Below are 25,318 nucleotides of genomic sequence, written 5' to 3' on the forward strand. Positions count from 1 at the left end.
TATGAGGTGAAAATACAGTTTTTATCTCACATATTTAAAAATTTACTGTATAAGAGGTGTTTTCAAAATACAATCAATGCTTTTAAAGTAGTTGTTTTTATAATTTATGAAATTTGGCATGTACACTGGTTTTTGAATGCCTTTCATTCAAAATAAAAATTGTGTTAGCAATGATACTAATAATGAAGATAATATATAGATAAGAACCTCTACAAATGTTTGTGTTCACATGTGTGTGTATGTATAAGGAAAAAGGAGCATTTGGTTTGAAGATAGTTATTGCATTGATGCTTAAGCTATGTGTAGACATAATTGTGTGTTTTTCCTGTTTTCTCCTCTTAACACTTTTCCACAAGCATGCACTCATTAATCAAAGACGGTGCACTCCTGCTGAGGGCAGAGAGGTTCATCAAATTGGCAGTCAGTTTGGTGTAAAGAACGGTGTTCTGAAGCTCTTAACTTGCTGGGACATAAATAAATCTAAGGTCTTTGTATGCAAACCCTGGAGGTTAATACTGTATAATTCAATGTCCTGTCTTTGTTTTTATGATTGATGTTTTTGAATGTTTCAAGCTTGATGCAAATCTTCTAGTAGGCCAGGTCTGGCACTCTGATTGGCTGAAGTACGAAAGCATTAGGTTGTCAGGACTTTGAGTATGCTGCAGAGATTTTTATTTTTTTTTTTCCTTCGAGATCATTGTCATATTGCCTGAGCTGTTATAGGAATGTACTGATGATTGACATCCCCTGCTGTGATAATGGACCCAGTGCATGAAATGCCAATAGTTTGGTCCTATTTGTTCGGAAGCTTACTGCTATTTGTATCCTTAACAGAGCTAACATGTAGAACAAGCAAAACTACTGGGATTTCTCTGTAGAAATAGTGCTGGGATTTGGCTTTAACATGAATTGGTTGCATATTCATAATTTAAGAACAGCTGGTTACAGCAAGCACATAGTCATTTGCAAGCTATTATAAACCATTCCACTCACACATGGAGCCTGTGCTTGGTGGAATTTTTTTTTTTTTTTTTATTGATCTACCTGCATTTAGAATCTGGTCACTGCTGCCACAGAAGCTCTTCATTTTAGCTGTGTTTGCAACATAGAACAGCTTCAATTTTAAATATTTAATTTAAACTAAATGCTGAGTAAAATGAAGATGCTTTGAAGGAACCAAGTGTGAAAGGTCAATAATGTATTACCCATCATATAGCTCATCTTCGTGAAAACCAAACAAACCTAGATTATATAATCATTGTACTTTCTGGAAAATATGTTTTATGATTTTGTCCTTAGGTACATAACTGAAAATATTATTAAATGTATATTTTACTAGCTACATATAGTTTTAGGAAACAACACAAGCAATAAATTGTGATTGATTAGCCCGTAAAAGAATTTCATCTAATATGTAGGAAAGGGACAGTCCGTGTACCTTATGAGTGTGTAAGTGAAAAATAGGAAAATCAACAAGAAACTATCATTGGATTAGAAAAATGCTAATCCTAAAACTAGAAAATACTCTACTTTTTTAGAAGGAATCTAATGAGAAGTCTCTTCTGCTTTTTGGGGTCACTTGTGGAATATTAAGCACAGCTGTGCCCTTATAGTATTTAAATGATATGTGTCAGCTAGTCCAGCTATGATAGTTTCCTGCATGTTGTGCAGCAGAGTGGGACTGAAAGGAGAGGAGTAAACCTGTATTCCAAGCTTTCAATGAGAAGAGTGGGAGGAGAGAATGTTAAATGTGATTTCAGATATCCTTGTAAGTAGGAATCACAGGGAGCTCTGCCTTGATTTGTGTATGTTAAAATAAGTGGATACCTGAGTAATGATTTACAAGGGTGGTGATTATGCTGAGCTTTCCACACAACCTAGTGTTAGGTTCACATGTGCATGCGTGTGTTTGTCCTCTCACTAGATGATAAAGTAGCTTTTAGCACTTCAAGGTTGAGTACCAGTGCTAAGAGTACATTTTACTCTTTCTTGGCTTCACAAATGGCTGGATATGTTGGTAATATAACAGAATATATGGCCAAATGTAATCTAGATGATAGTAAGCTGTACTTTTTCTAAATAATAAATTCAAAGGTTATTAAAGGACGATGTGTTACATTTTAGTTTTGAGTTGCGTAGGCTAATAACTTTATATGTACAGTTAACTTGACATTTGAGGTTATGTTAGTCATTTTGTGAATTACTGTATGCCATTTTTTTCTCTCCCTTTGACTGTTGTCCTTTCAGTTATCACCCTGCTCTATAGCATATCATCACGGAATAACCTGAGAAAATAAAAGGAAGTAAAATTCAAATAAATCTAGTTCCCCTTCCTCCCCCACTTCTTGATAGATCACATGGAAAATCCTTAGATTTTTACCAAAATGAAGGTTTGGGATTTTTTCTACCTTTTCTGGTTCTCCCCGCAACAGATAATTATATTTAGATAAAACTAAATATGAGGTAATGGACTCAATTGAAAAAAAACATTAGTAACCCAACGAAATAGAAAAAATTTAGCCATTACTTGAAAAATGAATTGACTCACTAAGGACAACCACAGGTATTTAATACACTTATTGTCCTAGTACTGATAATAGGGGAAAGGGTGACAGCTACCTTCATTCATAACTTGTATACTGAATGCTGTCTTCAAGCTTAGTCTTGGAAGACTGGATAAAAGTTTAAAAGCTCAGAATAGGGCAGAGATGACTTCTGGTTGGAATCATTAGAAAAGGTTCTTTGGTTTAAGTAGCACTGAATTAGACCAAGAAGAATGTGTAAACTGGATATTTAGAGACCAGGAAGAAAGGATCCAATAAAGGACAGCATGAGTTCTCTACAAGACAAATAAATTAAAGATAGGGCGACAGGGCATCTGGAGTGGTCCTGCCACCTTTTTGAGGTCACCCCAATCGACACCTCTTTTCCCAGGAGGAAAAGAAATGTCATGGGATCCTACTTTTTTTCTCCCATTGCTTTCAAAATTGACTGCTTCGCTTTCTCCGGAGAAGATGGGTTAATCAGTTGCAAATCATCCATTTCAGTGATAGGCTTGTTTGTGAAGGCCAGGTAAAAAGCGACAGAACTGCCCTTTCTGGTCAGTTATTCAAATACCGTGTTTCATGTGAGATTAACCAGAACCACTCCCTTCTCACTTCTTCTGTGCTTTTATAAATGGTTTTTCTTGAAACCTAATGCATGGTCAGACCTGCTGGCCACAGGGAGTAGGGAAGATACCATCTCTGTTGCCCTTTTCTAACTTTGGTGGCGAGGAACTAGCCTTCACGGGGATTTGATGACTGACTCAGGAAAACTCCTTTCCACCTTTTAGTTCCTTTGGATGAAACAAGACAGACTGGCAAGACTGCCCAAAATTGGAATATCCGAAGCAACAAAATTCATAGCCCCTGCTTGGTTACCTTTGTACTGAATTTCACTAATAATAGAAATCCCACTAAAAATAGTATTAAAAAGAAAGAGTCAAAAAAAATTCAAACACAAATGAACAAGATCAGTGGTTAGACTTTTCTTGGCTTCATTATTGCTGCATTAAGATAACGAAATTTGTTTAATTTTTCTTATTTGCAATAGTGTGATGAACCTTTACTTGCAAGAAATGTGCAGAAGAAAACCTTAAAATGTTTATATAATCACTTCAAATTTCTATCGTAATCGCTTTGCATGATCATTGTTTGATGTCTGGTATGATAATGAGTTTTGAGGTAAATGAAAGGTGGAAATGAGTGGAAATAGAAGGCTATTTAGTGTCTGAGTTTAGAGAGAAGCCCTGCTTATTATCTTTTCCGGTTTTCATGATGACATGGTTGTTAAAACATACTTTTGCACTTCCTTGGGAAAAAGATTATTGTTAACATAAACCATTATGGTGACAGAAGCAGCAAAGCCCATCTTGGACATCTGAAAAAATCAGGGAGCAGCCTGTAAGTCACTGATGATGTATTTCTCCTTTTATGGCTTGTTAATGTAGCATATTGAAAGAAATAGGGTCTGCGAGGCAAAGTAACCGACAGAAGTTCTCTTATTTTAAATCCGATCTCTTATTTTAAAAGTGGTTAGGCTGAGCTAAAGGAATTGTGAGGAGGTGAGTAATAACAACAACAAAAAGAGGAGACAGACAATTTTAAAGAAAGTTTTTAAATGGGGTTAAGAGGTTGTAACATTGTTATATAATTGAGTCCTCTTGGAAAGTATCAAGATTTTCTCCATTGTGGTTTAAGTATCTTAGCATTAAATTCCTGTGCATTGTCATTATTATTTTCTGCAAACTTGTTGAGAAAATAACTCTTATCTATAATCATACCTTGGGGATTTGAAGTAGGAAGTGAAAGGGTTAGAGAAGGGCTGTGTAAACAGTAAACAGTTGGTCCAGGAAGAGAACATGTAGTAACTTTGGCAGGTTAGGTAAAAAAGCTCTCTTTCCCCTTGCCTCTCCAGAAAGTGTGTGCATGGATATACTTGCCAAAACTCATAAAAGAATTTGTTTAAAGAATGTGTAAATGCTTTTGTACTATGTGTGAAATGGGCAGGTAGGAGCAAGGCATGCTGGGGGTGGGGGGGGGAGCTAAATAGAATGTGACCAGAATTTCCCTTTTTAAAAAAATGATTTTTTTATTTTTTAATTACAGGTGACATACAATGTTATATTAGTTTCAACATAGTGATTAGACATTTATATACCTTATGAAGTGATCACCCCAATAAATCAAGTAGCCATCTGACACCATACATAGTTTTTACAATATTGACTATGTTCCCTATGCTGTACTTTACATACCCCTATTTTGTTAACAACGGATTTGTACTTCTTAGTCCCTTCCCGTTTCACCCAACTCCCCAACACCCCTCCCATCTCCCAAACACCAAAATGTTTTCTGTATCTGAGTTGGTTTCTGCTTTGTTTGTTCATTTATTTTGTGAAATCTGTTTTTGACATATAGTACCTTGAATTTGACCTTTTTTATTTTAATGGGAGACATCTTTTGTGAAATAAGTCATTTTTTTTTTTGGCGATTTTTTGCAAATATTTTATTCTAGTGGGTATCATTTGATACATTGTAGCTGAGGTCCACTGGGTACCAACTACATTAACCACACATAGCTGGTATGTTTGTTTCCATATTTGTAATCTCAGCCCTTCACAAGGGAGCTAAAAATAATCCTGTAGTTATCCATGGAAACAAAAAAATCACTTATTAATTTCTCATGTTTGGCACTATTGTGATGTGCTAATAGTTCCATATTAGGCAGTAGTGATTAGTTAATTAATTGATCATTAAATTGAGAACAAGAATCAGGTCAGCATCTCTATTTCTTCATAACTAGAAACAATTCAAGATGCCCCAACTAAAATACATGACCCCATGCTATGCTCCAGGAGTTCATAATTTACTTAGAAAGGATGGATATACATACAGTGAAGTCTCATCTTTTGTGCTTTCAACTCATGGAAATTCCATTATTTATGTTAGGAAAAAATTGGGAATGGGGAAGGAAAACAATTTTAAGAACTATTTTTTACTCAGTGAACTATGCTCTAGGTAGGATGCATGAGTCAGGTGCTCTGCTCCTGGTAGCTCTCAGGGCGTGAGCATCTCACGCTAATTGTGGCTCTTAGGTCTTAATATAAATATTTTTTGTGTGTATCATACCTCCTAAATGCAGGCCAGCTATGGGTATCTAGAACTGGCAGTGAAAGTGGCTCTGTTGGATTTACTGAGTGAGAAACAGTATATTCGTCTCCAGTGTGGTCTATGTCAAAGATAATATTTACTCTATTTTAATACTAGCAACTACCCACACTACTCTCCCCCCCCAATAAGGTGAGTCTATACTGTATATGAAGGTAGCATGGTTCAGGATTGTTCATGTGCTTAAGTATTGCTATTGATATCCCCAAAAATGTAAAAAAATATGGGTTTGGAATTAAAGGGGTTCAAGGAGGTGGTGAAACTTCACTTGGGCTTTAAAAGAAGTAGTAGACAGTATTTTATCTTAGAACCTGAGCAAAGGAGAGGATAGAGGGAAACCTACCTAAAATTTATTTGAAAGTAATGGGAGATAAAGTTGGAAAGGGGAATTTAGGTTGGCTAATAGATTTTTTCCTAAGCAGAGGTGGAACATGATTAAAAAGTTGTTTTAGAAAGATAGAGTTGATATTAATCTGTTCAATGGATAGAAAGAAGAGGCTATTCAAAGAAAGACCCGCGATTTATTGTAGAAATTGCTGTCGGGTGGTAATGACTAGACTAATAGCAATGTGCATGGGCAGAAGGATAAATATGAGGTACATAATAATTTAAAGGAATGGGGTTGAGCTAGTTTGGGGAGGTCGCAGATTGGATTGCCTTACATTCAAATCTATTTCGTGTAACTATAACAATAATTTGATGTAGTTGAACACTTATTTCCTTCTTTTCAGACGAAGACAGTGAGAATTAGAGATTGGCTGGGGCTTACCACTTGCCAGTGTTAGATATTCTTTCTAATAAATACATCATACCTGTATTACGATGAGTTTAGCTTAATACACACTGTCATCTGTTTTTTAAAACCCTTCTACTTCCCTCCTGGTGTATCACACTACATATAGATGAGCAATCACATCCAGTCAGCCTAGTATTTTTTATTTGTGTTTGTGTTTATTGTTCTGTATGTGTTTATACCACTGCTAAACTCCAGTTTCTGAAAAGCACTGCGAGATGGGAGGCGGCAGCACGTCCTGAATACATTAGAGACATACCATACGTGTTATGGGTCCCTGAGTAATAGGCCTTCATGACTCCATGCTTTCTCACCTGATGTACCCTGTATGCACTTCTTGTTTCCTGTTTGTGCTTGGTACAATCTGCATATTTTCTAATACCTTCGTGAAGAGTTGCTTTTGTGACATTTTCCCAACCCTCTACCTCCCCATATCTGCTTCTTCCCTTGTGTCCCAGCGGAGTGCTGATAGAGGAGCCCATGCTTGTGCATGTAGATAGATTGATTCCTTCCTTCCTACCTTTATACAGAATGCTTCAATGAACATTTTTATGCATAATGCTTTTGTTGTTGTTTTGCATTCTTTTATAGACTAAATTCCTAGAAATCCCAATTTCTGGGTTAAGGGCTTGGGATACTTTAAGGCTCTTCATACATATGTTATGAACTTGGCTTTTGAAAGGATTTTGAGTTTATATCTCACTAGCAATATATAACCATACCTATTTTACTACACTTTCATTGGATTGGGTATATTCATCGTTTTTAGTTCTTGCCAAGTCCATTGCAAAAAATTGTACCTTAATTTAATCTGCATTTCTGTGACTAACTAGAGTGAGCATTTTTCAGTATCTTAACCTGTTGTATTTCTCTTTTGTCATTTGTCTGATATTTGCCTTTTTGCTAGTAAAACTGTTCTTTAATGCCCATGTTAAGGCCCCACCTGCCATCATCACTTGTTATCTATAGTACATTTCCATTTGTATACTTTAAAATCTCTATTATGAGGAATGTTGAACTAGATAACTAAAGGTCAGCTTTTTAAAGCATTGTCAATTTTTTGTTGTTTTGTTTTTACCTCTTGTAACCTAGGATACTTTCTTAAAAATTCTTAGATGTTGATCATTTTTAATATTTGGCATAAGCATCATGGTGAACTGAGTAACAGGAAATATAGTTTGAATATATTTTCTCCTAGAACTTTTTCTCTGAATCTCTTGAGATCTGTGCTGTTGGGTGCACCTGTGATCCTACCTGTGAGTGTCAACTTTTGATTTTTAATAGTTCCTCTGCTTTAGGGAGCGCCTGGCATACCTGCAGATGGGGAAGAGGAGGATGACCAGTCTGTAATACTGTGGATTATGGATTTTGTACGGCGAGTCAGTGCTTACTTATGTCTGCTTAGTCATATTTGATCATCACCTGCAAAGCTGGCTCCTTTTCAACTCTAATAACAGCTCGAGGAAAATTAAAACAATGAGGCTAAATGGTAGCCCTTGATGTCTTTTTGCTGTGTGAACATGGGTCCCGACCTCTGTGATGTCTGTGTCGCCTCCAGGTCTTCCATGTCCCTAAACTTCAGTTTTGCAAGTTATAGGTTGGGACATACCAGAATATTCTCCTTTATTTCCTAAAAGAGGACCACTGCACTTTGTGGTACTCTTGGCATATGTGTATAGAATCAGAGTCTTGTTATAATGTTATTTTTCCTGGCTTCTTTGATGATGGCATTTCACTCACTAGGTTTGGTCTTTTTTGGTGAATTTTTAGGAGGTATTCTGCGAATGGATGCTATCTTACTCAGATTTTAATAAGGCTCATTTCACGTATCCAAAAATGCTTCTGAGAATAGTTTGTACCATTTTATACTCCTGCCACTGGACTTTTCATTGTATTTGTTAATGGGAATGATTTCATTTTAATTTGTATATTCTTAATTATTAACCATATGTTCCTAAGATTTTTTGGGAATTTATATTTATGTTTGAATTGTTTAGAAAAAAGGGTTTTGGTACATGTATAAAGGGATGTGATCGTAATAAGCTTAAGGATTTTTCTTGATCTCTAAAAAAGGCTGTCTCATTGTGAGGTATAGGTGGTTATTTTCATAGGCGCAGTAAGAGTGTTCACCACATAGGGCTCTTTGAGTTTGTTTTTGCATATCTGAAGCCTATAGACCATTGTATAACTACTAAGGCTACGAAATTACCCTGACTGTAACTTTTCATAAGGAATCTCAGCTAGGACATTTAAAAGCTACACTACTAGATTTTACTTACAGTGGTATCCTTAAATATCCCTCAAATTTCTTAATGTTCCTGGCCTGCCAGGAAGTGAGTGATCTTATCACCTGTAAGGCTGAGGCCCTGTAAGCCAGGGACCAGACCAGTTTTCCTGGTAGGGCTTTATAGGCATTGGATCTGTAATAAAGCCAACCTTAGCTCCTAACAAGTACCTTGTCATACCTGTTTAAGTGACCATTGTTCTCAAATGTGACACTCCAGGTAAAACTTTAAGTTTGTCCAATTATATCCTGATAAAAAGATCAAGTTACTATTGAATATATGCAACATTTTTATTGCCATGAAAAGGAGATTCTCTGAAGAGTTTCTGAATTCTGAAGGTTAGTGAGAATCAGATGCTATTTTTTAAATGTTTCATTTTGGTTTACAGAAGCAGAGTTTACTAAATTGTTGTGGTTGTAGACAGTTTAACATGAAGGAAAATAGAACATTAAAACAATACCAATAATATTCCAATCAAATTTTCTATCGTCAATTCATTACATATTGCGTAATTTTGTTTGTTTCTCTGGAGCTTGGGTTGGCTGTCTACTGTTATGAAGGTGTCTGATTCTAGACTGAAAAGGGTCCTGGAAATCTTGACACAGTCAAAAGATAGTCGGAAAGTTGTTTGAGAGATGTCACCCTAGCACTCTGTGCTGATATTCTATTTTTTGAAATATTAATAGTTTGAAGTACCTGGTACAATCCTTCCCCTTGTTGGAGACAAAAACTCTGGCCGATAGCTTGTTGCATAGTTTTTAAGAAACCATCAGAGTAAAGTTACCATCAGAGTAAAACAAAAGCTGTCTGTGGAAAATAGACTTAAAGGCTGTGGTTAATTTGTTATTCAAATTCATAATATCAGGATGGAGGAGTATAAAGTTTTCTATTGGGGTATAGTATGTAACTATTCCATGAAAATTTTGATCAGTATTTTCCCCTGAAGATAAAAATATAATGGAGGGTGACAGCACTGCCACATCTCCAAGGACTCCTCACAAAACAAAATTTCTGGAATATTTATGTTTATAACATTTTACTTATACAAACTCAATCTAGGAAAGAATATGTTGGCAACATTTTCCATGTGTTCTTACAGTAGTAACATATCGAACAAACCTAATTCTTTCTAGCAACTATATTTCTATAAGGTGAAGTAACAAATCTTTTTGGTTTTCTTGAGGCACACTGGGAAATCTCACAGATAGTGTTAGCGTAAAATATTGTAAAAAACGTTTTATATTTTCTATATTTAGGGTATGATTAGGAGAATGAGAAAATTGAGACTTGTTAGAAGATTTGGGGTTTGATTAAAATAGAATCCTGGGTGCCTGAGAAACAATACTTGGTTACCTATTTAACGAAAGTAACAATAAAAATAAACATAGAAGATCATAGTTTTGCTGTGTTAAAGAATGAACATTCAATCAATTTGAAGATTGGATTGGTTTTATTGAGTGATTCATAAGTCACACAGCATCCCATTTAGCAAGTAGAGAGGTGCTCTGAGAAGATGTACAATATGGAAGGCTTTTATAGGCAGAAACTGACAGGACAAGAAAATTATTAGCAAAATAAATGAAGGTTTGTTTCAGGCAAGGTTATTTTCCCTTAGGGCAAGATGGTGGTCTTATCAGGCAGATAGCCTCAGTTTCCCTTGGGGAAGATAGAGAGGGCCCATGTGACCGATTACCTCATTGGTACTGACCAGAAAATTCCAGACCAACTGATTAAGATTACATTCCTGGAGAAGGTTGAAACAGCAATTAGGTCAGCTTTTAAATCTGGATTCAGTATCTTAGCTGTTAGTATCATGGGCGTTAGTACAAATGACTCCATTTTGGGGCTTTGGTTTTTCTCTTTAACCCCTGATTCATAGATGAGGGGAACCTTTATTCTTTTGTTTTTCTCTTTTTCTTTGCTGTAGATAATCAAGGATGTAATAAAGTCAGCTTAAAGCACAGAATATTATTCCTTAGGACACGAGATTTCTATTTAGGCACATTCCATAGAAGCTATGGAATAGCCTTTCTTATTGAAGATGAAGGTATTAGTCAGTACGCCCAAAGGAAGCAAGCCCATCAACATTGAAAGAAATCGCTAAAATTTAAAATGTTTCATAGCTTCTTTTTAGAATTGGCTACTATAAATCAAGGCAAATAAAATGCACTTTCCAAGTTAGGTTCTTCATTATCATCTTCCATATTCTGGAGCAAATGGATACTTTACGTGAGGCCAGTGGTTCTCTCTGAGGGAATGTATGAGGTCAGAACTATTTTCGAAACAATAGTAAGATGTTATTTATCTTACTTACTATTAACACCTTACAGTAGTATGCAATGCATTCATTATTGCTGTCTTCAAATGTATCAATAAATAAATATTTAAAATAGTATCTAAGGTTTGATTTTCAATATAGTAAATATTGGTAGCTATAATCCACATAAGATACAAGCTCTTTGGAGTCCTCAATAAGTTCTAAGAGTGGAAAGGGGTCAGGAGACCACAAACCCCCTAGAATCCTTCCTTTACAACAAAGCTATTAAAGAAAAAAAAAAAGCGTATAGCCAGCTGTCCTTCTCTGTCACTATTGTCCCTAGCATAGTCTCAACCACTCACGTTGGTTGTAACTTTTAACCAAGCTTATTTCTGTTTCAGAGAGAAATGTTTGGGGTGGATATTGAGGTCTGTCTGCCATATACCAGCATTTTAGTAGACTGAGTAGAACTCAGGAACACACATAACATGACTTTTTACAGTCACACATATCCCTTTTATACTTACAGTGGCAAAAATGGATGCTTCCATTAACATGACCCAGAACTATAGCTTGTCAATATTAATATAAGAAGCAAAAGTATATAAGCTTAAAACTATGCTTAGTAATCAATGTTTCAGTATTGTATATTACTTAAAAATTATCTAGGTATTTAATAATTGTTTAATTAACTCAATGTAATATCGGTCCAAGGTTTTAGGTTACCTAAAGGTCTTGAAAATTATCTTCAAGCTGTCTGGTACAGAACATAGTTACTGTTGAAATAAAAATTTTAGCCAGAGTAATGATTCGATTATTTGAACATAGAAACTTATATTTTTCAAAATTGTAACCATTGTATGGGATTAATGTTAGCTTGTTTGGTTAAAGCCATAACTTTTTAAAAAGCAAATTTATTAAATTAGTCTAATTTATCAAAGATTTGCCTTAATTATGCAAACTTGGGTTCTAGAAAGGTCCTTACTTTGTTTTTATTAGTATTTGTTTTGTTTTCTAGTGCACATTTAAAATATTACATATTACGAGTTTAATTTTTTTATTCTCTGGGAATTTTAGTTTAAAGAAAATGAAAGGCCTGGAAATGGTGGCGATTGTTGCATAACATTGTGAATATATTTAATACCACTGAAATGTACATTTTAAAATGGTTAAAATGGTAAATGTGATGTCATACATATTTTTACCTCACACATACACAAAAGTGAAAGGCACAGGTAACTTGGTAAGATGTCCTAGGTAGGGTGTTGGTAATTTTTTTTTTTGCCTTTGCTAAAATATTTCACAGTTTTTCCTCTTAGCAACTTTCTTACGAAGAGGGATAAGATTTGGATGCAAGAACTAAATAGAGGAACATTACAGATTGTCTGTAGAAAAAGATAACATGTAAAAGTTTGGCCAAAGTTTGTATGTTCACTTGAGGAAAATCGTGGTAGATAGAACCTTAATGTAGATTTTGGACATACTCTCTGTTTTCTGATTTTTTACAGTTTATCACATCATAGCTTTATAAATGAACATTTATTTTCTTTTTAGTATTTCAGTTGTTACATGGAGGTGGGGGCTTAATTTTTTCTGTTTCCCTTAGCAGTAGAGAAAACACTTTTGGTATGAGTTTTGTCCAACCTGCATTACATTTTAATGCTTTTCTTTGTCATTTACTCTAGGTAAGGAACTCTTAGAGTTGGGATGGGAGGAAATAAGGTGAATAAGATACTTTATTATCTAATTCTGTTTAGCAAAATAAAGTTTAGCTGTTTAAAACAACAAATATTTATTTCAGTTTCTGTGGATGTGGGATGGACTTAGGTGATTTTAACCCAGGATCTCTCATGAGGTGTCTGTCAAACTTCCAGGTGGGACAGCAGTCAGTCATACTGAGGCTCCGCTGAGAGCAGAGACTCTGCCACCACGCTCTCATGGGTGTTGGCAGTCCTTAGTTTCCTGTTGGCTGTTGGCAGGAGGCCTCCCTCGCGTTTCTTTGTCACATGGTCATTTACGTAGTGCTGCTTCTGACACGGAAGCTTGTTTCCCCCTGAGTGAGTGATGAGAGACAGACACAGACAGAGACATGGACTTCGTGGAGTGACAATGTTGTGAGAGAGGAAGAAAAAAATGTTCAACGTAAAGCAACTTGGAAAAGAATAAACCACTTAAAGGACCTAATGAAGTCATAATTTGGGATACTCATAAACTTAAGATGACCTCAGAAGTACTTGGAAAATCTACTGAAGAAATTTCCATTCCAGACACGAATATGTTATATTCGTATAAGACAATACATATATATGAAAGGTTCATATGAGTATTAACGAAAGGTTTATTTTTACTTTTAAATGGAGCTGCTTCTGCTCGACTTAAAAGGTCCTATTAGAATCAACTTTTCAAAGACAATCAAAGTCTAAAATAAGTCCTAATTAGAATCACAAGATATGCTATTCAATTTAAAAGCTTTAATTCTAGTACTGTGAATTTTTTACTAGAAAGTGAGTCTGGGCATTTGGTGATTTTTAGGTTTTGTTTTTGTTTTGGTGTTTGGCCACCCTCAGTAGGAGTGGAATGAAATTTTTAGAAAAGTTATAAGTAAGATGTAAATACTTTTCCATGAAAACAATCAAGGGAAAAATACTGCACTGGCATGTTTCTCTCTTTGAGTATCTTTAAGATTATATGAGTTGTGATTCCCTTCTTTTTACATTTCAGGTTATTTTCTTAAAATTAAATCACTGTATATGCCATTCAATACTTGACTCTCCCCACCTAACTATGACCTTAAAGCGTTTGTTTCTGTTTCCTGAATTCTACCTATGTTACCATAGAAACAGAAATGGACCAAGGAACTTGCAAGACAGGCAGCAACTGAAATTAATGAGCATTCTGACGCTTCGCCTGTAGTTAGCTTTGTCCCATTACAATTCCTGTTTTAATAGAAATATGAAAGCAAAGTGAGCCTGTTGACTAGAGGGGAAAAAGCCTGGAACTGAACTGTCATTTGCTTCAGACTTGTTCATTTGCCTAGAAAGGTATTAGGAAAGAGCTTTTCTGATAGCTTGGAAAAGAGTTTTTCATTCTTGCGAATGGTTAGACTACTATCCATTCCATACTGTTATACTTTTAAGTGTTTTAATGTGCTTTTCATTCATAGGTATTATTTTAATACATGTTTTCTAGTGAATGAGATTTGATACTGCTTGATGTAAGCCTACCGTGGGCAAAATGTTTTGGCAGTCTCCCATTGGCTGGACAAGGAGGAATCTTTTCTTCTCCTGCCCAGGTAGTCATGTAGGAGAGGCAAAGTAAGTCTCTTCTCTTAGCGTCAGCAGTGCACGTGTGTGAGAGGTCTCTCTTCTAGCCTCCCAACTCCATTTTAAATGAGGTTTCTGTTTATTAATTTTCACATTGTGAATAGATAAACTTTTAGAGATTGCTCGAAGTTTGCTTTCTTTAGTTCTTTTCCTTTTTTTGCAATTAAGAAATAGTATACTTTTTCGAATTTTTTCGTTTTAGAAACCTAAGTTAAAGCTGTTTTTCCTCTGGTTTCTGCCTTTAAAATTTTCAATTTGTATATTAAATATTTTCCCAAAGGTATTATTTTTGTTTATTTTCAAAGGACTTTTAATTGGTTTTTCTTTCAATGGATGATTAACAATAGTTGCTTCTTACTGAGTGTCTTTTCTTTTAGTATTGTCTTTAAATCTGGTTCACTTTAAGGTCTGGGAAATTCTTCTTAGGCTACATGATATTTAGGCTCCAATCTTCTATAATAATGTTATTTAAACTGTTTTGATTATGTTTCCCTATCATTAAAAATGTTGTAGATCATAGATCACCAATATATGTATATTTGTTTATGAATTACATAAATTTACTTATATTCTAATGTATGATGTAGGATATACAATATACTAATAAATAAAAATGAAAATGAGATAAAGATGGTTTAAATAGTATCTTAAAATATTTTGCTAATGATGAAGGCTTTATATTATTAGCCAGTTTCTTAAAGTGCATTGAACACTTAGGCTGATGGTTATCAATAATAGTAGATTTCTATATTCCAAATCATTTATTGTTAAATTCATAATTATTTTTGGCTGAGGCATACTTGCTTTCTCTGCATAATGTAGCTCATAACTGGAAGTAGAAGTGTCAGCTTTGGCATTCTCATGTTGTTTTTTTGTGATTCTATCTAGTGTTATATTGTCTTGGTACCTTTGGGCTGCTTAACAGAATGCCATAGACTGGGTGGTATATAAACAGCAGAAATTTATTTCCCACAGGTCTGGAGGCTGTGAGATCAAGGCGCTGACAGATTCTGAGTCTGGTGAGAGCCCCCTTCCTGGTGCGTAGACCGTAGCCATCTTTTCTGGTCCTCACATGGTGGAGGGTGCAAGGGATCTATCTCTCTGGGACCTCTTTTATTGGGCATTAAACTTACTCAGGATCTAATCACCCCCCAACGGCCCTCCCTCCTAATACAATCGCACTGGAGGTTAGAGTTTCACCATAAATATTAGGGGACACAATGTTCAGATTACGGCATATTCAATCCATGATTTTTTTTTTTTTTGAAGGAATCTTTTTAAACTACTCTTATTTTGTGAAAGTTGGTTTAAAATAGTTAATATAATTTATAAATCCAAGTTCCCATAGACCTATACAGTGTGATTCTGGACAATACGCTAACCAAATGAGTAAGGATACCTCTGTGAGCTGTTCTACAGTGTGGAATTCACTCTTCCCACAGGATAGCTTGGGTACCACATGTGATGCATAACTGCCTAACATTCAACCCCAAGGGTGGTGCCAGTTTTAATCCACATATTAAATAATAGTGTTAGTAGTTATCAAATTTTCTTATTTTTCCCCAATAAAAGTTTAACTTTATTATTTCCTTCTACACTTAAATAGACTGCTAAGTCTCTTTTGCTTACGTATATCTCCTTAAGCTAGAGTGGCTAAATATATTAAATATGTACCTCATATTTGAAGAAATGATTTTATATTGAATTTTTAATTTTACGTGTATTTTAATTTTTAGTTTTAGAGATGCATACAACTATTCTTTATGGGCTAGATGTTTTATTGCAATTAAAGTTAAACAAAGTCACAGAACTAAGCAGGAGTTCTCATCTCAGGGGAGAATTATTTGCATAGGGGCATTTTAAAAAACAGAACGCTTTGATTTGTCACTAACTGAAGGGAGTGACTGACACTGAGAGGGCAGGACCAGCAATGCTGCTAACCATCTGCGAGGTGTGGAGCAGCTCACACCTGTGAGGAGCCGACCATTCAGTTATTAGTAACGCCTGTGAAACACTGGTCTCAAGTCATATTTTGGAGTTATTGTTTGCTAAGATGACTCACAATTCATAGGTAAATCTAATATTTTGATACCGTAGATTAAAATTACAGCTCCTTTAAATATGTTTATATAATGACAAGGTGTGGCTGTAAAAGACATTTTCTTTTCGTTGGCTTTTATTTTGCTCATGCTATATATACTGAATACAATTCACTGCAGCATTGAGCAACCAGTATTGGTAATTCATTTGACTAGGTGCTAAGAGTATAGAGATGAATAACACAGTTGCTTTTCTCCCTGTTCACAGACTAATAGGGAAAACAGTCATGTAAATAATCAACAATAGTGTATAATAAGTGTATTGGAATAGTTAGAGGTAGCTATGAGAGGGGTAAGGTTTTAGAGAGACAGTCATACTGTTACATTATTTGAGGGCAAGGACTGCATCTTTTCATCTAAAAGTTACATATTTCTAACACCAAGCACTAGACCTTAAACTTGGTAATATAGTCATAGTCAATAACTATTAGTGGTTAAACAAAGTTGACATCTTAGCAGATTTTTGAAGACTGAATTGAAGTATGTCCAAGTGGGCAAAGCAGTAAGGGACAGGCAGGCTTCAAGTACTAAGGGATTACAGGAAGTGCTGGCAAATAATGTTAGAAGGTGAAGCTTAGACGAGCAATGAAAAGGGGTATCATTCAAGTTGTGGGTTCTTTTTATTAAGTTTTTAGAAAGGGGTGAGGCATGATGAGAGTAAGTCAGATTTAGGTTTTAGAACAGTATTTCTGTTGGCATTGTGGAAGATGTAGGAGAAGAGAGGTGGTATTCTTAGTAGGGAACATTGCACATGTAAGACCTTGTAGTATCAAAATGTTCACGGAAAATCTAAATTGAAACTTTTATGCGTTGATTTACATATTTAGTTTTAAAGTTTACATTATTCCAATTGAAGTATATTTTATATTGAGTAATTTTAATTTTTCAGTGCATTTTTAGTTATTCTTTAGAATATCTGGTTAAGTTTTTTAATGAGCAATTCATTTACACCAGTGCTGTTTGGATATAGAAAAAGAAGAATAATTAGTAATCTTGCTTAATTTTCTTTAAAGTAAGAAATTTAAGCCTAAAGTTGATAAACTTGTTCAACTGAAGATTAGTTAACACTTTTAAGGTAGTTGTATAAAAAGCTTACTAGTAATTAGCAAGAAAAATTCTGGATTGTACGTGGAATTAGGTGATTTGATTACTTCTGCTGAGCAGATTTGTATATAGCCTTGCACCATCCACAAACACACACAAAACAAAACAAACTATTTGGGTCACAAAATGAAAGCAGATTACTTTCAAGGGTTAAATAACTTACTCTTGAGATCCTCTCAAATCCTTTTTCGCTGTGCCACATGTAAAATTCTAATTCTGATTACCGCAAACTCTACATCTTCAAAAAAGTAAAAATTAAATGGCAATGGGTTTTTAGGTTTAATGTGACATTTTAATGTTAAGGCTGGAATTGTGGAATAAATCATTACATTGTAAAAACAATAACCTGCGTCTTTACCACACATAAAAATGACTTAATACATTTAAATTCTAAGTATTAAGTCTGTCTTACTCATACTTAAAAAAAGTTTCCGAGTGAGCAATATAAAGATAACTTTTGGTAAGAAAATATGGAATAAGTAGGCATGTAAAGAAAAAAGTCATTTAGGGGTGGCCGGATAGCTCATTTGGTGAGTGCGAGCTCTGAACTATAGGGTTGCCAGTTCGATTCCCACATGGGCAGGTGGGCTGCACCCTCCACAACTAGATTGAAGGACAACTACTTGGAGCTGGTGGGCCCTGGAGAAACACACTGTCCTCCGATATTCCCCAATAAAATTAGAAAAATAAAAAAGAATATAAATATTGTAGATTCCAAAACAAAAAAAGAGAAAAGAAAAAAGTCTTTTATTTCTGCCACTGATGTTGAAAAGATTATTTTTAAGTAAGCATTCAGCAGGCAGCAAACAGGTCCCAGCTGAAAAACCTTCTGATAAGAGAGAACTGGAAAACTTGGAAGCAGTCTGGCGGGTGCCCTTCAGCTTAGGGGCGAGGTCTTGGTCATTTAATGAGGGCATCACTATATTGTAGCTGTAAAGCTAATGCACTGCAAATATCTAGTTGATTTTGTTAAATGATTCCGAGTGTCAGAAAAAAAAAAACAGACTCTTATTTAAGGAGGAAGGAAGATATGTTAACTATTTCATTTATGATCTTTCTAATATGGATACTTAAATTAAAAAAAAAAAGGCTTCTGTTATTTGCAGAACTTATAGGAACAAAAACTTCTTATCCAATGCAGTCAGAGCTTATAGCTCTTCATTTAATCAAAAAAGTCAAAATGGGAAATCATAAAAAAAGATACACATACATATACATGTAAACATTTAATAACTTAAAACTTTCACATTCATTTACATTTTTAAAAAAAAATCTTTTTTGTGGGGGCCAACGAGTACTTTTTCTTTGAGGATGAATTCCCTAATTAGAAATCATTGTATCTTTCTTGAACACACACCTCTAAAATTAAAGTTTTACATTTGTTTTACATTACAATTAGTTAAATTATATAAATGCAGTATGAAATCTTACTAGCCTTAATAGGATAGGTTATAGGCTTAATAGATTTCAGAACAAACAAGATTTCTTAGGCATGAAAATCAAATAGTGGGAACAAAAAAAAAAAAACTATGTGAGGACTGAACCGTGTTTCCCCGAAAATAAGACCTACCCGGACAATCAGCTTTAATGCATCTTTTGGAGCAAAATTAATATAAGACCCAGTCTTATATAAAATACAATATAAGACGGGGTCTTTATAGTATAATATAATATAATATAATATAATATAATATAATATAATATAATATAATATAATATAACATGACACCCGGTCTCATATTAATTTTTGCTCCAAAAGACACATTAGAGGTGATTGTCCGGCTAGGTCTTATTTTTGGGGAACCACAGTACTGGAAAGAGAAAGAAATGATCCCCATTAAGCTTTGCCTTTGAAAAACTTCTTTGTCCCATGGGTCTAGTATGACTCACACCAAGTCAAGTCATCTTTGAGAAGTATTTGAAAGAGATTTGCCCTGCTCTGAGGTAGTTCTCGGAGGTCAGTCCCGGTACAATCACCTTCCTGCTCTCCCAAACACCAATCTTGTGTTTTATTAGATGGGTATGACTCCCCCAAAGAGAAAAGAAAAAGATGGATAAACCCTTTCTGCTTTCCTGTAATTCCTTCATATTACCGAAATATCTCCCTTCCTGTATCATCATTTTTCCCTTTCTTGGATTATTACTATCAACATAGTAGGAAAAAAAAATCCTCTCTTGACCTTTTCATTCCCCTCATTATTGCTCTAATTCTCTGGTTTTCATTTGGCAAAATTGTATTTGCTACCCATAAATGCTCTCCTATCATTCTTTCTTGATCTGGCTTCAGTCATGCTTTTGCTTCACATCAACTCCGCGGAAACTGTTCTTAGCCGTGTTCCTGGCGACCTCTGTGACATTAATTGGTTCTCAGTTCTCATCTTTCTTGACAAAACTTGTAGTATTTGAAAAAAAAACCCACAAACTTGTAGTAGTTGATACAGTTTATCACTGTTCTTCTTGGAACTTTTTTTGTTTTTCATCTTTCAGAATTTGATATGATTTTTTCCTCCTAGCTTTCTATTTTCCTTTTCTTTGCTGGTTTCTCTTCATTTCTTCCACCCATGCCCCGGGCCTCAGTCCTTACATAACTTCTGTTCTTTTACTCTAATCACCTCTTGGTGAAATAATTCAACTACCGAGTTTCCCTGAAAATAAGACCGGGTCTTATATTAATTTTTATTCCAAATGACGCATTAGGGCTTATGTTTAGAGGATGTCATCCTGAAAAATCATACTAGGGCTTATTTTCCAGTTAGGTCTTATTTTCGGGGAAACATGGTCCCTGGATTTAGATAGTATCTAAATGGTAATAACCCCCAAATTTGCTTATTCTTCTTTTAGCGGATTTTAAAAATATTGATATATAATTTACTTATAGCGTTATATTAGTTTGAGGTATATAACACAATGATTCAATATTTGTATATACTGTGAAATGATCACAGTAAGTCTGGTTAATGTCTCTCACCATGCATTGTTACAGGTTTTTTTCTTGTGTTGAGAATTTTTAAGTTTACTCCCTAGCAACTTTCAAATATACAATACAGTATTATTAACTATATCACTATGCTGTACCTTACATTCCATGAGAATGAAGTATAATTTTTAATCATTCCTTTATTGACATTTAGTTTGTCCCTAATTATGAGAAACACTGGGTTATACAAAGTAAAGTATTTTCTTCAGTACAGTGTGTGATTCTCCAAAGACGGTAAATGGTGTGCATAATTTCCTGAACTTATTTCTCCAATAGAACTTTTTTCTCATGGAGCATGTAGTTCTTTCAAAGAATATGTCATATCACTGATGTTTTATGAAGTGTATTTGGAGCTCTCCTCAATCTTCTTATTTTACTTATAAGGGAATGGAGACTGAGTAATGGAAAATTGGAACCATACCCTCAGTTTCTTGACTCTTATTTCATGTTGCTCGTGTTGCTTTGAATTCAATCTTTATTTAGTACTTTTTCCTGAATTCATATAGGAAAGTTAAGTACTAGATTTTTTTATAAGGGAAAAAGTCGTTTTCATGGTATATTTCATAGGTTTTTCTTTATATCAGCATGTGATATTTTGATAGGTAATAGTGACAAGTGAAAACAAGTTAGGTTTTAATCAGTTTGATACAGCTTTCTTAGGTTACATAAGTCCTCTGACATAAATGAACTATTTCTTTTCTCATGTTGAATAATTCTTTCGATTACCTTAAGGGTTACTTGAAAAGCAATATTAAGTGTGAATGTGCCTAGTGAATTTCTTAGCTATTTCTTTTGCCATTCTGTTCCTCATTTAGGTTCCTAGTTTTAGTTTTTGTAATGTATAGAAGGACTGTAGTCTAATTCTAGATATGTTTTAAGATAGAGATACTGTGGAATCTTGTCCCCATAATTAGTCTTATTTTTTGTTTTCCCAGAGCTGTCAGTTTCATCTAATCTTAGAGTACATTCAAAGTATGTTTTCTCTTCCTCACATAATTTTTGTTTGAATCAGTCATTTTGTTCACTGAAAACAATCATTGGAGGAGGAATTAGTATTCATTTTTAGTTTTAGAATTGTTTTTAGAAATTATTTAAAGAATGACAACATTTTTTTTTCTGATTATAAGGATAATGTATCACATGTAGAAAGTTAATGTAATGCAGGAAGAGTTTATATAAAGAGTTACATCCCTCAAACCCTACTATTGGGAAGTAACCACTTTAACATTGTAGTAACATCGAATTTTCTCTTCTCTGTAAATATACACATACATTTATAAGTACAAGGTCATACTCTGTTGTCTTGTCATTTGCCTTTTTACTCAATAAAGTATGTTGTGAGGCACTTTTCTCATGACTATGGAGAATATAAATCACTTCTTAATGACTGCAAAGTCATTTTATGGATACACCAAAATTTAATTAATGCACATTAATAAACATGATTTCATAGTTTTCCAAATTATGAATAGTTCAATCTTGAACATTTTTGTGGATTGACTTTACACATTTGTGATTATTTCTACAGGATAATTCCTAAAAGAGAAGTGGCTGGATCAAAAATTTGGTACTTATTACCAAACTGTTTTCCAGATAGTAACAAATTTATACAACATTTAAAATTATATGAGAGTGCATTCCCTGTTACACCTTACTCAATTCTGGGTATTTTGTGGTTGTTGTTTTTTTTAACCTTTGATAATCTGACTGTGCATATTGATGACTCGATTTTTCAAATTTGTATGTCTTTGATTACTAGCAAGATTTAATATATTTTCACATAATCTCCACTTTTGTTTTCTCTATAAATTGTCTGTTAACATCTTTTGCCCAAATCGGTATTATATGCCTGTGTTTATTTTATCCTTACAAGAATCCTGTGAGATAGGTTCTATATTTATTCCACTTTACAGTTGAGGAAACTGAGATGTGGTTAAATAACTTGCCCAAAATTAGACAGCTAGTATATGGTAAATCCAGGATTCAAGTTCAGATTTCCCCAACTTTTCAGTAAGGCCATCCAGATTTAGTTGAACTTCTGAATATATGTAATTTATGAGTTGGTAATGTTTTGAAGCTGTTGTCTTTTTAGGAATTTAGTACGTTTCTAGATCTTAAGGGAAAAATATTATACTACTGTTTATGAGTATTGGTCCTAGCATTTTAGGCTGCTGTTTGTAGAATTCAACTTAGTATCCTCCTAACTTCACATAGTCTAAAAGCAGTTCCTGTGATTAGATGTATGGATTCTTCCCTTAGACCTGGATGTATTTTGGAGCTTTTTAATCCAGTCATGTTAAAATTTTTATCTTTGAAATTTGATATCCTTACTATACACTAGTAATCACTGTGAGGGTTTCATAATTATGTTAAAATTACACTTTTTGTTGATTTGAGCCTACTATCTCTACTATCCCAATGTCTGTCGACATTGTTTTAACTCTTAGAATTTTAGAAGTAAAGCATCTAGAGTCTGCAATGCTCATTATACAGCTTAGGAAACTTAGACATAGAGAGGTTCATAAATAAATTAGTGGCAAATGCTGTGGTTCAACCCTAAACGGAAATTTTACTTATGTCATTTGGGTGCTTGCTTGTTTTAGGGTAAAGACTTGTTAAGCATTCTCAACTTAATGAATTCTTTGGTCTATTCATCTTTATATCCTTAATGTATTAATATAACTCTGCCTAGAATATGGAAAGCACTTAGTAAATGCCTCTTGAATTGAATTTACTTGTATTTTCCATTTTTATTTTATTCTCTCTTCTTGAACATTTTAGATTTGCTGTCTGCCACATTTTCTTCAGGTTATATGATGATCAGTCTTTTCATTTTGCAGCTAATAAAGTAGTTGTATAATGAACAAGCACGTAAGTATTCTTCCTGAGTCCAGTGCTCTGTAGAATTCTATGCTGAATTTATAAATGCAAGTGATAAATTAAATAGTATTATATCAAATCATAGATATATAGATTTTTAGAATCTAAACTAAGATACTATTTAGTTTAAAGTTCTCAGTATAGAAATAGTAAAATGGTAGAAATGTGTCAATTTGTTAAGATTAATTTGGCAATAACAATATGGCTTTAAAGCTGAATGAAATCTCTGAGAACTCTGTTGATTTAGGCAGCCTTCAAGAAGGAAGGCAGTTTATAATTTCTGGAAATACAGTATGCTTGTTCAGAATTTTATCATACAGATCAATGCTGTTGGTTTAGGTACATTGTACAATGATAGTCTAGAGTAAAACACAACAAAATTGAGTCAGCTGATGTTCTGTAGTTTACTTATTCTCGAGTTTCAGGAAGAGAGGGTTGACAAAGTCTCTAAACTACATTTCAGTGATCTTTGACTCATGGTTAGTTTAACTTCTTTGCCTAGGCATGCACACTATTAATTGAATTGTTAAGAATAAACAAAATGCTGAAATGCTCACAGCCAATCATGATAGCTAATTATCCATGTGCAGACTGTTCTGAAATAGAAAGTAATAGCCATAGGAAAACTCAGTCATTCCTTGCTTAGTTCTTTTATATGAACTCTCTGAATTTATTCTTTAATTTTGTTTTAGGAGAGGTTCTCATTTATCACAGTGATTTAGCATCTTTTGAACTAAATTCAAAGTTTCAGGTAGTCAGCTGAGTGCCTAAGCTCTATGAAGGATTCTGTGCTTATGAGTCTTGAGAAACAGACATAATAGCTCTGTTTTGATATCTTTTTTTTTTTTGGTGTCTTGATATCAAGCACCATATAACATGATGGGGGTTGTAGAAATATAAGTAATACATTATTTATATATAGAAATGTATATAATAACCATAAATATTTATGAATAGATGTGCAGAGTATTACAGGACCATAGAGAAAAGAGGTGTTAAGTTTGACTCGGTCAGGTGGATGGGAAAGATGTGTAGCCCTTAGACTATGTGGTCCTTGATGATAGTAATAGCCCTATTGAATCTTGAAATCCTGTTGAAAGTTGTAATAGTTAGGTAGGTTGGCAGGAGTTTGAGGATGAAGATGAAGGAAAACTTGAAAATCATTGTTACTGTTGCACTCTAGTGTAGTCTGTCTTTTATTCCCATCACTCTAGTGAAAATGTTCTTTTCAAGGAAGTTCACTACCAATTACTCATCGCTACCGTGTTTCCCCAAAAATAAGACCTAGCTGGACAATCATCTCTAATGCATCTTTTGGAGCAAAAATTAATATAAGACCCAGTATTATATTATATTATATTATATTACATTATATTATATTATATTTTATATAAGACCCGGTCTTATTTTACTATAAGTAAATACTTATTTTACTATAGTAAAATACTTCTTTTACTATAGTAAAATAAGACCGGGTCTTATATTAATTTTGCTCCAAAAGACACATTAGAGGTGATTGTCTGGATAGGTCTTATTTTTGGGAAAACATGGTAAATTCTGTGAGGGAATTTTTCAATTCTAATTCATGTCTTCTCTGGAGAAATTGACATATTGACGTCTCCTTACCCTCTGTATTTTGTTTGTAAGTGAAAATGGCTCCCCTCCCTAACCCCCAGTATTTAAGAGTATGTTCTTTGTTAAAAAAAAGAAAAATTAAGGTAATACAGAAATTTCTTCATCTAGAGATAATTACTAAATACTGGGGGTGCCAAAAAAATGTATACAAGTGGACACTTTGGTCAACATTGCTCAAGCAGTAGTTCTCCATTATCAGAACTGTCTGGACGCTGATGGTAACCACTTCGAGCATCTTTTGTAATTGCAGAAGT

The 25,318-nt window shown here is 34.2% G+C and overlaps 1 protein-coding gene across 22 annotated transcripts in view; it reads left to right on the plus strand.

Moving 5' to 3' along the window:
• The window catches only part of BAZ2B (bromodomain adjacent to zinc finger domain 2B), a 245,977-nt gene that overhangs the window by 7,818 nt on the left and 212,841 nt on the right, over positions 1–25,318 (plus strand). For 16 of the 22 annotated variants that reach the window (XM_033112763.1, XM_033112772.1, XM_033112767.1 and 13 more), the window contains exon 2: positions 15,345–15,406. The exons of 5 other annotated variants lie outside the window; for them this stretch is intronic. The gene's annotated coding sequence lies outside the window, so the exon portion shown is untranslated. The remainder of the gene's footprint in view (positions 1–15,344; positions 15,407–25,318) is intronic. One more of the 22 variants, XM_033112764.1, reaches the window with a different exon arrangement.

The sequence above is a fragment of the Rhinolophus ferrumequinum genome, chromosome 8 (genome assembly GCF_004115265.2).
Source record: "Rhinolophus ferrumequinum isolate MPI-CBG mRhiFer1 chromosome 8, mRhiFer1_v1.p, whole genome shotgun sequence".
NCBI lineage: Eukaryota > Metazoa > Chordata > Mammalia > Chiroptera > Rhinolophidae > Rhinolophus > Rhinolophus ferrumequinum.